This window comes from Anarrhichthys ocellatus, unplaced genomic scaffold (genome assembly GCF_004355925.1).
Source record: "Anarrhichthys ocellatus isolate YVR2014 unplaced genomic scaffold, GSC_Weel_1.0 scaffold10, whole genome shotgun sequence".
Taxonomy (NCBI): domain Eukaryota; kingdom Metazoa; phylum Chordata; class Actinopteri; order Perciformes; family Anarhichadidae; genus Anarrhichthys; species Anarrhichthys ocellatus.
In genome coordinates this window covers 4,195,733-4,210,229 of record NW_022280040.1, presented here as the reverse complement: position 1 = coordinate 4,210,229, position 14,497 = coordinate 4,195,733, and positions in this window count along the sequence as shown.

Sequence of the window (14,497 nt, the reverse complement as noted above, 5' to 3'; positions counted from 1 at the left end):
ACTGAAGACTCATCAACACATGGCTCAAGGCAAGGTTAGGGCAAGTCTCAGGGTTGGCACTTCTACGATGTTTTGAAGGTTTTCACACTCTGGGCGATGGCGTATCACCTAATAAGTCCTCACAGAACATTAATCCTATTAATGACTCTTGTTAACTGACACGCAGTTGATCAGAAGAACCTGAAATTATTTAGATTATCCGTGTCTGCCTTGCTGATAAGCATTGTTTGTGTTATGCAGGAAAGTGTCTCCACATGTAGCTGAAAGTAAGGTGGCGTAAGTGAAATAGAATATAAGAGCACCGACAATGATTAATGTAATAGGACTCACAGGTCTGTATTCAACTGAAGTTTCAAGGTGTTACTCAACAAGTCAGGGGAAATAATCAGCCGAGTTTTATTTCTCTATATGAAAAAGAGGGTTTTGAGTGACTAATGTCTAAAGTTTTCTTCCTGCCCTTTTCCAAGGTGTCTCTGTTGCCATGGTTATATCATTATCTGCTAAGTGAAAGTAGAGGCTGAACATTTTGCCGAACACAACGATATAATGTAGAGCTAAGCTGGACAGACTTGATTGTTCCGCATACAATGAAAGCAAAATGACAGATTTGCAGTCTCGTGTTTTCTCAATATTCGTTTTTTTTTTGTAATTCTGTTAATGCTGGTGTTGAATAGAGCAAATAATGATCACTTGCATTACATTTAGATTGGCATAGAGCAGCATGGTCTTATTTAATATCTCGTTTTATATATTTATGTTATAATTGTGTGTTGTATTTACAGCCAAGGCTAAAAGTTCAAAGAGCAGTTATGCTGCACATCTAAGTGTTAGAGCTGTTATTGTCTCTGATGACCACAGGGAGGCGCCATGCATAGAAGGGAAATGTACTTAAACATACATGAGCATGTACATATACAAAACAGTAACCAAGTTGGAAAGTAACCACAAGGGGAAACAATAATTAAAGGGGTCCTCAAGCAATGGATTATTGCACTTGCATAAAGTGGAGGTGCAATAGGTCAAAAGAGACACATTAAAAAAAGATTTATCAAAAGTTTTGCAGCAGAGGCCAAGATATCCTGTCCCTAGAATGAGTCAAGCCACAAATTTGTGAAATCCTACATTTCCCATGATGCAAAAAAAGAGCCCCACTGCATTCTAAATGCCTACTTAATTCAAACCCCACACAGTTTTTCTTTCAAAAATGTTAAAGGCAGCTCGCAGCTAACAGTGCCGACACAGTGTTTACCTGAGCGTGACCCGGAGGGTGGGTGCTTCGTGTCCGTGACCCCGCCGCCGATCGGGGGCGGCGTTATCTGCTGTAATCGCTTTATGAGTGCAGTGCAGAGCGGCGGTCGTGAGCGAGGTGGGGCATGCTCATATGCACTAAAAGGCATGTTGCCAAATAGTTGTTTGACGCTCTATTAATTCTCTGAATGTCGTATAGACAACCTTTAAGACTATAACCCTGATGACATCATGTGCAAAAATCAGTGGAGTGCCCCTTTAAGAAAAGTACAAACTGAGCTCATCAAATCATAATTAGTTTTCTTTCTCCAAAGTGAGTTTGGGGCCATGAATGTCTGTGCACTTCAGCACCGCCTGCAACATAATGTATATATATATATACGTACCTGTGGGACACATTCCGGATTTTAGAGATACTTAAAATGTACAGCAAACAATATACGTGGGTGACTATTATTCTAATTACTCAACTGGACGCATGGATAAAACTGATTACAGTTACAATTTTACCCAATACTGTAAATACAAGGCAACTCACTTCATAAGTCCTTTTTATGCAGTTGATTTATAAAGCTATGCCAACAGTAGGAATAACTAATGTGTTCGTCAGCAAACTGTAAGAGCATTCTTCACAACTCTGTGTTTGTAGGACAAATGAAATGTTTATGTAACGCATATCGGCAGTGTTCAAAGCAACAGGGAATAATTCAATGCCTACGGGGTCATTAATCTGTTCAAATGTTTCCTGGCAACATGAAGCGCCGATCAAATCAACGCCACAATGTTGATGCAACTCCTTGGGTATGAAAAACCTTTCCCTGTGTATCACTAATGTAAGTGGATATAGGTCTCAGTGTAAAATGGAGTGCCTGTGTATCCGGCATGCTGTTAAGATACTTGCATTTCCTGCTGTCCTTCAGAGAGCTAAAATGTACACACAAGAGACATGAGAATGGACAGCTTCATCAATCCTGCTTTATGATGCTTTGAAATCGACTGGAGAGTGAGTGCATTTGGCATATGGGGACAAAATAAAAAAGAGAAAAGGCCCAAACAAAAGGAACCATACTTGGTGCATATTCTAAGGTCTCTTATCCGAGATCATCTGAGCATATCTGGGCCATCGCTATTCATTTTACAGTTCTGCCCTCAGGTTTCAGGCCGTTGTATGGAGTGGGAAAGTGCAAAGTGGAAAGAAAGGATGAGTAAAAGAAAGACGAGATCGAGAGGACTGCCGCTGTGTTTTTTACTCACTAATTTTCTATCTGTATGTGTATTGTGCTGCGCTACCCTTTCAGGACACTTGGCTACACCCGGCACAGGGCCTCATAAATATGAATCTTTAATCTATGGACCAGATGAGTAAAATTAACTAAAGGAATAAGAGAAAGCGCTGCACACAGAGCTTTGGCAACACATTTATACTTCAGAACTGGACTGCACCCTCTCTTGTGCTGCAGAGATGATGAGTGAAGACACTAGATGTGGTCAGGCTGCTTATTAAATTCAAAGGTTGGAATATGTCCTGTGCTGGGACGGTGTGTTCAAGCCAAGGTTTTGCATTGCAGGGGGTAGCGCTGAATGGAAAGGTCTGAGATGTAATGCATTTGAAATGAAAGAGAAAGGTGCAGAGGGAAGAAATATGACATGCTGGCTGCTGAGGCCTGGAGCCCTGGGAGTCACCAGTATATACTCAGCGGTAAATGTACGTGTGTGTATACCGTGTGTGTGTGAGAGAGAGAATCTAAGTGCATGGCTTTGTGCGAGTGTAGGTTGAGTGTGTAATGTGATGCAGGCTGCCTTTGCTCCTGTGACTTCCTCTTCAACCCTTCTGTTCAGGCCTGATGGAGATTAAGAGCCATTAAAGGCTCTCTGCTGCATGTGCAGTTTCTATTGATCACATCGACTCAACCCACTGTAGCCAATGATCCGATTACAAGTGTTGTACCCCCACCCTTATCCCCTCCCCCTCCATCTTCTCTCCTCCTTGCCCCTCCCTGCAGTTCTTCCTATCGCCCACCCTTTGCGGTTCATGGTGCTCTGTGGATGTTGCTCTGGCTCTGCTGATGTCAGCACTGGGGCACACCCAGAAGGCCCCGAGACCCCCTAAGACAAGCCTCTGAATATCTGCTTGCGTGTCTGTCTGTATATTTGTCTTTCGTCCTCGCTGTCCGCTCACGCATCTTACCCATTCCTCGCTTCTGTGCTCTCCCCATCTCCAAACACAGCAGGGTTACGATGAACTTTATTTTCTACACGAGAGAGTTGGATTGGCCGTGCCTCGAAGAGCTAAATGAGTTGAGACAGTCTGAGAGGCATCAGCTCAAACCCACCGACCCCCACCTCCCCGAAAATCATCCCCTCCCAATGCCTGCACGGTCAAATAGCCCTGGGGGAGCTTTCTGTGAGTCCACTGTGGTTATTAGCATTGACAGAGGCTCATGGAAATCTTCTTAGTTGCTACCGTACAGGAAGTGTCCCTCTCTGCTGCTAATTCAGGGGAATTCTGACAGAACTGGCAACCTATTCCCTTTAAGAAACTCCTTAGCTTAAAGTCGTCTGGTCCGTTTTTGGTTCGTTTTACCACACTGGAGATGCCGATGTCAGCCTGTCCACCGGGCCACTCCTTTTGTCCCGAAGCAACTATTGGATGGATTGCCAAAATATTTGGTACAGACAACCAAATTTCCCACGAGATGAATTGTAATAATTTTGATGGTCCCCTAACTTTCCATCTAGTGCCATTATTAGGTAAGAATATCAATGTGCCCAATTCAAAAGTTAATGACCAAATACCTGCAAAACCAATGACATTCCCTTCAGCTTCAACTGAATTTTGTGTAAGCTAACTAAAATGGTGAACCTGGTAAACTATACATGCAGAATGTTAGCATTCACTTAAAAGCACCGCTGGGCTTAAGAGCCTCAAAGAAGCGCAAGCATTGCTGTAGTAAACTCTTTCGTGTTGTAACTGATTTGGTACAGATTGATTTGCAAAAACAAAGTTTACATCAACCATCATTTTCAGTCTAGAGCTGCAGCTGTGTGATTCTTTTGAACTGTTTTACATGATGGTCATCTAGTCAAGATTTGGCCTGTTGAGATTATTGTTCTTTTTGACTTGAATGAAAACTCTCTAAATACCTCAAGGACACGCTTGATTCCCTGTTAAATACTTAACATATATATATATTTGAAAGTAAAGTCATATGTGGAGACAGAATTGGGTCTTATAGCAGTCAAAGCTGAGTGATGGAAGTTGTTTTCTGTCCTGGTTCTATCAATCAGCTGCACCAGTGACGGATTCACGGGACCCAAAACAAGCAGGAAACAATACAGAGAGAATAACTGAAACTACATCAATTCACCACAGGATGAATCACTCACTTCAAAGGCAAACATGTTGGATTTCTCTTACCAGGCATATTATACATTTAGTAATGTAGCAAGGGATCTAAATTCAACAAACATTTTTTTCGGTGATTCTCATTAAACATTTGGATGCTTTGCTTTGATATACAGTAGAATCCTTGGGGCCAGATCAGGGCCAGAGCTGGAACATGAATACAAAGGAAGGTCCATTATACTCGCAACCAACCGGGCCTTGAGAATAGGACCACATGGGTGGGTGGGAGGCTTGTAAACAGATTCACTCCCTGGATGAAAGGCTCACTGTGATGTGTGTCCAAGGAGAGAACATGAGAGCCCAACATTATACTGTGAGAGTCAGACCCCTGAGAGCATAAAGAGTTTGGCAATAACAAAATGAAAAGCAGATTTTCATCTATTTACACACCCCTATCAGCAGAGGCATCCTCCATCTTCAAAATGCATGGAGATTACCATAAAGAAACCGAAGTGGTGTGTGTACGTCTGTGCTTTGATATCGTGCACGGGATGGGCATAGGCACTGACCTTCGCCGCTACTGCAATTACATCACAGGGCAGCTCCCGCTCTCATGCATATTAATGCAGGTTCTGGAGGCATCACCCACACCTTTGATTCCCTGGGATCTGAGCTCGCCAATGCATGACAAGTGTATCTGGACACAGAGAGTATGTAATAGTTTTCTGCTCCAGGAGAGATATAGACCACGAGCAAGACCAGATCAAAGGTGCACACACTTTCCTCTGCAGGGATGAGAAGCATACTGTGCTTGAGAAAACGTGTGCGAAAATGAGTTAGCGTGCGCTGTCAGTCAGTCTCTAATGTATCAGACTATCATATAGCACCATGTAACAAAAAAAGCCTGGGTGTTAAGACAAAAAGATAAGCCAAAGGTTAATCAGAATCCTCTTTTGTCTTGTTTTGTAATGCTATTATTGTCCTAATGAGGTCACTATCATTTTAGCACAATGGGACGTTTTATTTTGGAGCAGACATATTTAGACTGAAAGACTGCAGGAGTGTCCTGGGTGTATCCCAGTGTTTCCTCTGCATTCGTTCAGTGAGACAGTGAGAATGTCTCCAGAATGTAAAATTGAGATAACACCATTTTTTTCTTCACCCTGCAGTCTGCACTGTTACCACGACTGAGACTAAAACGGGGATAAATAAGGAACCCCAACTAAAATATCCCTAAGGACCAGCACTGGAGAGCATTACAGTAGAGATCCTGGTTGTATTTTCCATCTCATATTGTGACATGGTGCTGGTGTAGAGACTCTTGATGCCAGGAGAGGGCCTCGTTGTTATAATATAAAGCTCAGCGATGGTCGCTTCCATTTTCTAGCAGTCACACACTGATTTGATTCCTGAGCAGAGACGACGCTGATTCAATGCCTCTAAATTCATTGAAATAAACGTCATACAGAATATTTACATTTTACATTTTTTACTTTAGTTACATTGGATGCTCATTATCTAATTTCAACATATAAGAAATAAATATTACAAGATGATTCTTACAGTAACAACAAGCAGTTGTAAGAATTATTTTTATTAAACAGAATTAAACAGATTCGCACAATTCCTTATGCTATATATTTTTTTAATCTAAGCTTAATTGAAAGAATATAATCTGATTTAACGCGATGGAACAGTAGAGTGCACTATCTAAAGACTAGCTGAATTAACAAATGAATCTTAACATGTATGAGGCCAAATTGCTATATCTGCCATCATGCCATAAAAGGCCTGAAGCAGCATTAACTTCTCGAAGCTGTGAAAGAGCTTTGCTCACCAGGAAGCCAATAAGGGACTAACCATCACATGAATTGGCTCCATTTGCTGCTGCTGCACTGATCGTGTCATGCCTGAGCATAAAAAAACAATATATTTAATTTTGGGGGCATTTATGACTGGGTAAAATAACTGAAATGTAGCAGAGGGCGGATGGATCTGAACATGAATCAAGCTCGGATTGAATAATAAACTGAATGACGATGCTGTGTATTAGTTACATCTGATCTTTACAGCAGCATTCTCTCATATTAAATCTCCATAATGAGTAAATTAGTGGGTCTCCATCTGTGGTATTGTAAACTTACAGTCGCACTTGCTGACTACATTCACAGACGCCTGCTGGGTGTGTTGGTGGAGAATAAACATACAGAAATGATTTCACACAGGTTACAGCAGCTACAGCACAATGCACAAAAGGGTGCGTTATAGCTTGACGATCCACAGTAATTCACACACTCGCTGCTGAGAAAACGTTGGAACAGAGAAGGCTTAATTTACAGTGTGAAGTGAAAAACGGACAGGTCTCTCTGGCAGCACTATTGATCTGAATGCTAAACCCCCACCCACCAGCCCCCACCCTCATCTCCCCCTCCGTCCGGCCCTCCCTTTGTGGTAACATTTCTTCCTGTGTCATGGAGTGCACTGTAACATATATCTCTGTTTGCGTTGCACATTCGTCATTGATTTACCGTGCGTCTTGCTTCATGCTAAGAAACAGAACACAACAGCTTATATTTGGTGTCAGGCGAGCTTGCCTCTCAAAAAAAAGAATCTCTTTGGTCTCTGAGAAGATACTCTTGAGAAGCAGACGAACAAAAACAGACTAAAAATCAAATCTCAATTGACTTACTATGGCCTAGATACAACTTAGTGCTTTACAGCCTCAGAGCGGAAGAATTTAGAGCGAATACTTCTTTAAAAAAAGACATTATCTTTAATCTCTTAAATGTAAAACAACCAGCGCACAAAATATGGAGCTCAAATAATTAAAAGCAAATGTAAACACAGTAGTTTAATTTTAAGATGAAGAAACAGATTGGGAAACATCATTTGAATGAATATGCAAGCAGCCTGAAGGAGGCTGCGAGTAATTGCAGAAAAATTGCAACCCGTAATTATGGTCTCAGCCATTAACACTTTATCTGGATGGAATAAAACAATCCATATCATAATTCAAATTCTAAATCCCTTCGCAGAAATAAAAAGCATATTTATGTCTCCCTGTCTGTCTGTGTGTGCGTGGATGTAATTTTTTTGAATACACATATATAAGGAAAGATAGCGGGATGTAAATATGCAAACATACACATGCAGCCATAGTCACAATCACATAAACAAACATATACGGGGAAAACACACAGATACGCACACATGCATTCGAGCACACAAGCATTTATATATCATCTGCAGCCATCTGCTCAAAATGATAGGTAATTAACTCAGGCCTGACTTTGTCTCTCTGGCTGGTTGGCTGACATATAGGAGCTCTTCAGGAGAATACACGTGAATCGAGGACTTCAAAAGAATGAGAGGACAAGGGAGTGAGCGAGGGGAAGGACGAGGAGGAGGACTGGGTGATGTTTGTGAATGATGCTGCATAAACCCAGATAGGCAGCGCAGAGAACCCTTACAATGATGGGAGGAAAAAAAACTGGAGATGATGGAAAGAGGACATGCTGGGTCAGAGAGGATGTACGCACATGCACACACACGTAAACACACACCCACACACAGTACATTGTGCGGGTGTGTGTGTGTGTGTGTGTGTGTGTGTGTTGAACCTGCCGTGCAGCTCACCTACAGTTTTCCGATCAAGGTCAAGCGGCATTAAACAGAGAAGCTTTGCACAGTGTAGGTTGGAATAAAGAAAAGCTACAGCTAATGTGGCCGCCACCTCTTCTATCCAAACGATAATGAGCTCTGGATGCTATTTTAGATGTTTTACTTCACACAATTTATCTCACACTGCGTTATGAGAATTCAGGGACTGAACACATTTTTATATTAACTGGAAATACAAATGAAAAAAATCAAGAATTGATAAAAAAAAATTAAATGAAACCCAAATGAGCTGTGTCTACATTAAAACTGGAAATAACAATAACATTTCTTCACCAGTTTGTATATAATTGCAGTCTTCCACAATCTGATAAATAGCCTTTGTTAATTCTCTCTCTTCCAATGCCCTCTTTTCCACCAATGTCTGCTCCTCCCAGTCACCCTGGTATCCAGGTCTGTCTCCATTACAGCAGCGCAGCACTATAATTAGCCAGGTATCTCCTGCAGTAATGATGAGGGGGAGACGAGCCTTGCATCTACCTGCTAAGGGCTTCAGACGCTGGGCTCTGGAGCCAGGGCAGCAGCGGAGGAGCCACATTTCTCATCAAATGGGATAATTAGAGGATGTATGGAGATGTGATTCCAGGTAAGAGGTGACAGAGAGCACGGGAGAGGACGTTTGTCGACACACTCGCCTCCTTTTTTTTCAAATAGTAAAGGGACTGGGGCTGCTGTCGGAGGCTGAGCGAGACAAGGGCGGCGGCAATAAGAACAAGATATCACAAGGCTCCAGTGTATTTCACAACATAGACAAGAATTTGAGTAAAGAAACAGTTAGAGGCAACATCTACAGTGGGCTGCACAGTAAGAGCTGGACGTAAACATATATAGGCATAACCTTTGCAGCTCAATACACTTAAGGGAGCATCTTGGGTGTATAGGATGTGGTGCAGTATGGAGACTGACAGATGACCTGATGCAGTAATTCCCCAGCGGTGTGTGCTTCACTTTGAGAGAGACAGGCAGAGGCAGAGGAAGACTGACAGACAGACAGACATGATCAAGATGATGATGTTTAAGGTGATGCTGATGGTGGTGGCGGCTCCTCTATCTAAATCCCACATCCGCAGTCAGCATAGCTTCTAACCGCAGTGTCCCTCCCCAGACGGCCGCCCGACACGTCTGCACCGGTCAGCGGGATACAAACGCACTAATGCACCATTCCAGCAAACAAACAAACAAACAAGTGTTGCCATAGTAATTGCAGTGATTAGGAGATAAGCGCTGGGAGAAAACAAGGCGTTGTGGAGGAAGCCCTCTGTGTGACCTTTCGCCAAGCTGCAGAAGCAGCGCTGCGGTCTGATTCCAGGCACGTATGACTAGCACCACATAGATCCACAGCACAGGTCATGATGGTATAAAATATTAAGACTTTAAAGCCACTGCAGGTCCTCACCACAAAGAGCACCTTGAGCTTGGCTTTAAAGACATTTCCAAGCACCATTCTGAAACTGTGATATTTTCACCATAATAATGGTCACTGGCCAAATGTTTTCAAGAATTTCAGTAGAGGGTGTGTTCACAACTTTATACATGGGTGCTATCACACTCCCCGAAAAATCATTTTCCATAAATTCTTTACAGAGAATCTTGGCTGGTGATTTTTCACACAACTCCCACTATACTCTCCTTCTATACAAATTAATTCACACATCATCTGCTGGGGAAATACATGTCTCGTTTTCAATGTCGTATCGTTATCTTACATTAATGTGATGCAATATGCAGGACGTACAGCATGTCTAAACCCTTTTTGATTGTGTGATAGCATTGCATTGGTTCACACTGTTGTATTTGCCATTTACCTTGTTAATAATGTGATGGATAATATGTTATAAGCTAGGTGTGCTACTTAGTTTTGAGCCACTCAGTATTGTTTGAATTAACTAAATAACACAACTATTTACCACAGAGGCAATTAAGGCTGCTAATAAACTTGAAAAAACTGAGCTTTCATCCGCATATTAGAGTCAACACTAACAATAATGCAGAGCTGTAGTGGCTGTTTAATTCTAATATGTTTAAGACTGCTAACATTGTCTCAAGCAGCTGGAAAATAATGCAAGATGGACTATCTAACTGGCATTAATTCTCATTTATATTATCGTGTATACAGTATGAGTTTTGTTAATGATTTATGAATTTTGCTGTCGACATGATAGTCTAAAATTCTAATTCTTAAAATCTAAATTAGATTTTCTATATTTTAAACTCCTTTTGCAGCTTTCTAGATCTGGTGTTGTATTGTATTCATTTGTGGTGTCTTGTAAGATGTTGGCTGGGGCAAAAATACTGATATTTTAATATTAGAATAAATCCGGTGACATTTGCACTTGTTTAGAAAGTGGACTTGGAAATACATTGTTTAAAGCAAGAAAGGTGTTCCAACAGATCAACAACAGCACACACTGGACAGATCAGAGTTATGATTTAATCAAAGCTCCATTACAACCAAACCAGCAAACTCTGTATCCACGTAACCAAAGTTAATTTGACTGCCCTGCTCTGAAACAAGTTGAACAATAATCTAATTCGGGTTCAAAAGACAGCGCGTTGATCCTGAATTTAATGCATACAGTGTAGACAGAAAGAAAGAAGGTATAATATTTAAATGCGTGTTCTGTTTTTCACAGAAATGTCACGGCCGGTAAAACTGGCTTAGTCACATATACAGAGCTGAAGGTGTTAGAGGAAAATCAATGGTTGAATCGCAATGTAAGGTCCTCTGGGTGATGTAAACACAGTTTGCTGTACATTCTGCCTCAGGGATGTTGCAAAAAGCCTCCAAAGTGGGAGATATGTGCATTAAGTAGGCGTGACAAAAGCGCACAAATGCAAGCACATGCATGTAACATACAAATTATTAATAGTGTTTTTTCACAATAGTTTTCATAGATGTGGAAGGTGAAGAACAGAATTAGTTCACAGTTGGTGCGATTGGTTTAAAAGATGTCTCATGTTTGAGCCCATGTGACCTCCATCCCCCACCCCTCACTCCCCACCCCCCCCCCAGCCCACTCTCACACACCCTCCCCCGTTCCTGTGCAGCTCCCCGAAACTCTCAGGCTATGAAATGTACATCACACCTCCGATCTAAGGGAATCTCACCCCAAATCCTTCCTTTGAATTATTGAAGAGGACCAAGCCGGCTTGACTCTGATTATCCTTCAATCAATATGCCTCGCCTCTCCTCCTATAACATCAAATGCCTCCGACGATCGATCCAGCCAATCAGAGGAGCCGCTGCAGCTAGAACTGCAGAGCGCATTGTTCTGCATTGTTTACACTGACCACGTATGGCGTGTGTAATAGGTGTGTTTATGCTCTGGACAGGTGTGATTGCTGATTGACTGAGTGTTTTTGCTGCCTGCTACGTGTCACAGATAATTCCACCTGTTTGTTTTGCTCTGGCTGTTAGCAGGAAAATCAGGTTTAGCAGAGATTTCATGAAGCTCAAGGATGCGATTACCGGTTTTATAAAGCATTCTCTGCATTGGAACATTCTGTGCTTTGCTTACATTCTTAAAGTTTGCGCGTGAGACAAAGAACAAAATGCAAGCATGTTGAAAAAGAGAGCGCTTAAATCATTTAACATTTCAGAAAACTGTTAGTTTGAATCCGTGGGCTGTACGTTATAGATATGTGTTGACTGCCGGCACAAAAGCCGGAGAAAGCTGAGTCGAGCACTAACGCAAGTCGGTTCATTTCACTCCCTAAAAGCACTTTTTTCTTGGAGACCGCAAGCGCGAGTGACTTGTAGCGATTTACTTTTTCAATTACATGCTGAAAGGTAAATCAACACCTCACAACCTTTTTACTATGAGCAAAATGAACACAAACATATGTCTGCAACCCTACAATTATACAAGGCACACACTCTCTCCCTCTTGCAGGCCCATATAATGATTGCAGGAGGCGCTGCTCTATTATTTGCGAAAATGGAACGGCTGATGCGCGATTGTTGTCTGTCGCTGGTAAAAGCTGTTAGTTCTTCCTGAAGATGCTGACAGGCTAGTGCGCCTTTTCTCCTGATCACACTAGTTCCACACTTAGTCTGCATTGATAATCGTGCTATTACACAGGCTACCTAGACTGGGCCTCGCAGGAAAAAGCGAACACTTCGACCACAGTGATATGTTCTTTCTTGTATGGTTCTGTAAACATCCATTATGCATGTGACTTCCGAGTACTTCTACTTAAAGGTACAGATTGTTCCTTTAAGATCGGTCTGCATGTCTCAGATGTTGCACTGGACCAAACATACATTATCATATCCCCATACACACTTAAATTCCTACACTGATCTGCTGTTGCATCTCTCCACACACAAGCACTCTGCAGTGGGATGGATGTATCAACAGGGGCCAGATGATGGCACTCTTCTCTCTGTACCAGGCTGCTGGATGCCCCCACATCGTGCTCCGACTGCATGATGCAGCTGGCCTCATTTTAATGATTTAAATCACTTGCGGTCCATCACCACACATTTTAGAGGCTTGACTGAATTTATCCTCGTTGATAGAGATCAGTGCCCTCAGCCCTGGACGTTGTCAGACTACAGTAGAGGGAGAGACCTCTCTGACTGACACGAGTGGATACAGCTCTCTGCTCTGATTTTACTTTTGATCCCGCCGCTCTGACTCTGGCCCTGGGGACAGATGAGCGGAATGGAGCGGTAGAAATAGAGGCGAATGCCACGCACTCTTCTATCTCACTGGTCAGCCCTTTATGGAGATGCAGGTCTAGAATGAGCACTGTTAAAATGTAGACTTGTGTAATCTCATATTAAGCGCAGGCATTTTAATGCTCTGCATAACATGCTCACGTGAAGTATGGTTACTTTCTTCAATCAAATAAGCATTAAAGTATATCACTGCAGCTTGGCGTGCCCGTTTTGATGCACTTGCAACTTTTAAAATAATGATTCTGTCTGTTATTCGCCAGTACAGAGGCACATCCTTGATGTGTACAAGAATGAGCATGGGTTGATTCTTACAAAGACAGAAATAACGCAATATTGCAAGTAGCTGCGTAACATTTTGAGTCACACTGAGAAAAAAAAAGAAAGAACGTTTTCTGTTTCTATTGTTAAGGTAGGTAGAAAAATACACACGGGTGTTAAGTGCCTCTGTTCAGCAGAAGGGCACAGCGAGGTGGAGGGGGAGGACTAGATGATACAAGTGTAACCTCTATAGAGGAGGTACAGGAGCCTACATAATGCTAACACACACAGCAAACCATACATACACAAACTCAACCCTGTGCAGCGACCAACAGGTCATCATTGAAATAACGCTATTAGCCTTTGCACCTTGCTCATTACTGAAAACACACACAAGCAGATATAAGCACATGCAAGCTTATACATACACACCAGCGTACATGTTTGACTAATCACAGCGCTGCAAATCCAATGATTTTTCCCCCAGAGGCCCCCCTCCACGTGATTGGAGCCCGATGCACTATTGATTAGCGGGGTGGCAATATGTGTGATTGTGTTGGTAAGACGCAGGGGGCACAGCGAGGCTGGAAGCGTGGCGTCAGAGGGCATCGTGGTGCGCCACGGTCAACTGAAGGACGTCGGCGAGTGCTGCAGAATTAGAGCTGGGAGCCCGAGCCTGCCTGAGCGAGGGCCGTGCTGCAGAGGGAGAGCAGAAAATAGCACAGCTGAGAGAGACAGAGAGACAGGGAGGGACAGAGCACATAAATAACACGGCTAAGATTTCACTATTCAGGCACCTTTACTTCACAGGTAGCAGCACACTGTGACGAGTAACGAAAGATGTTCACCAGGGATTTGGAGCACGTTCTGATAACAGAGAGGAGTTTATATAGCAAGCTTCCTATGAGTTGCAGAGCCATATTACACTCAGTTACATATAGTTACTTGTCACATCACATGTGCACTTGAGGCAATTAGGAATTCTGAAAGCAATAAGATGTTATACCTGCACGGTGTGTATGTATACAAATGATGCAAGTATTTTATACTTAAAAAAAGTTTACATTTACGAATGTTACTCAAGTAAAAATACAAATGTTTTGCAAGCAAAACGTATCAAAAGTACTCATCATGCACAATGGCCCCTTTCAGAATATATATATATATATATATATATATATATATAATATAATATATGTATATCATATTATTGTATCATTATTATTGATGTTCTAATCTGCATTCTAATGTTGCAGCTGGAGCTGATTTTAACTAATCTATGT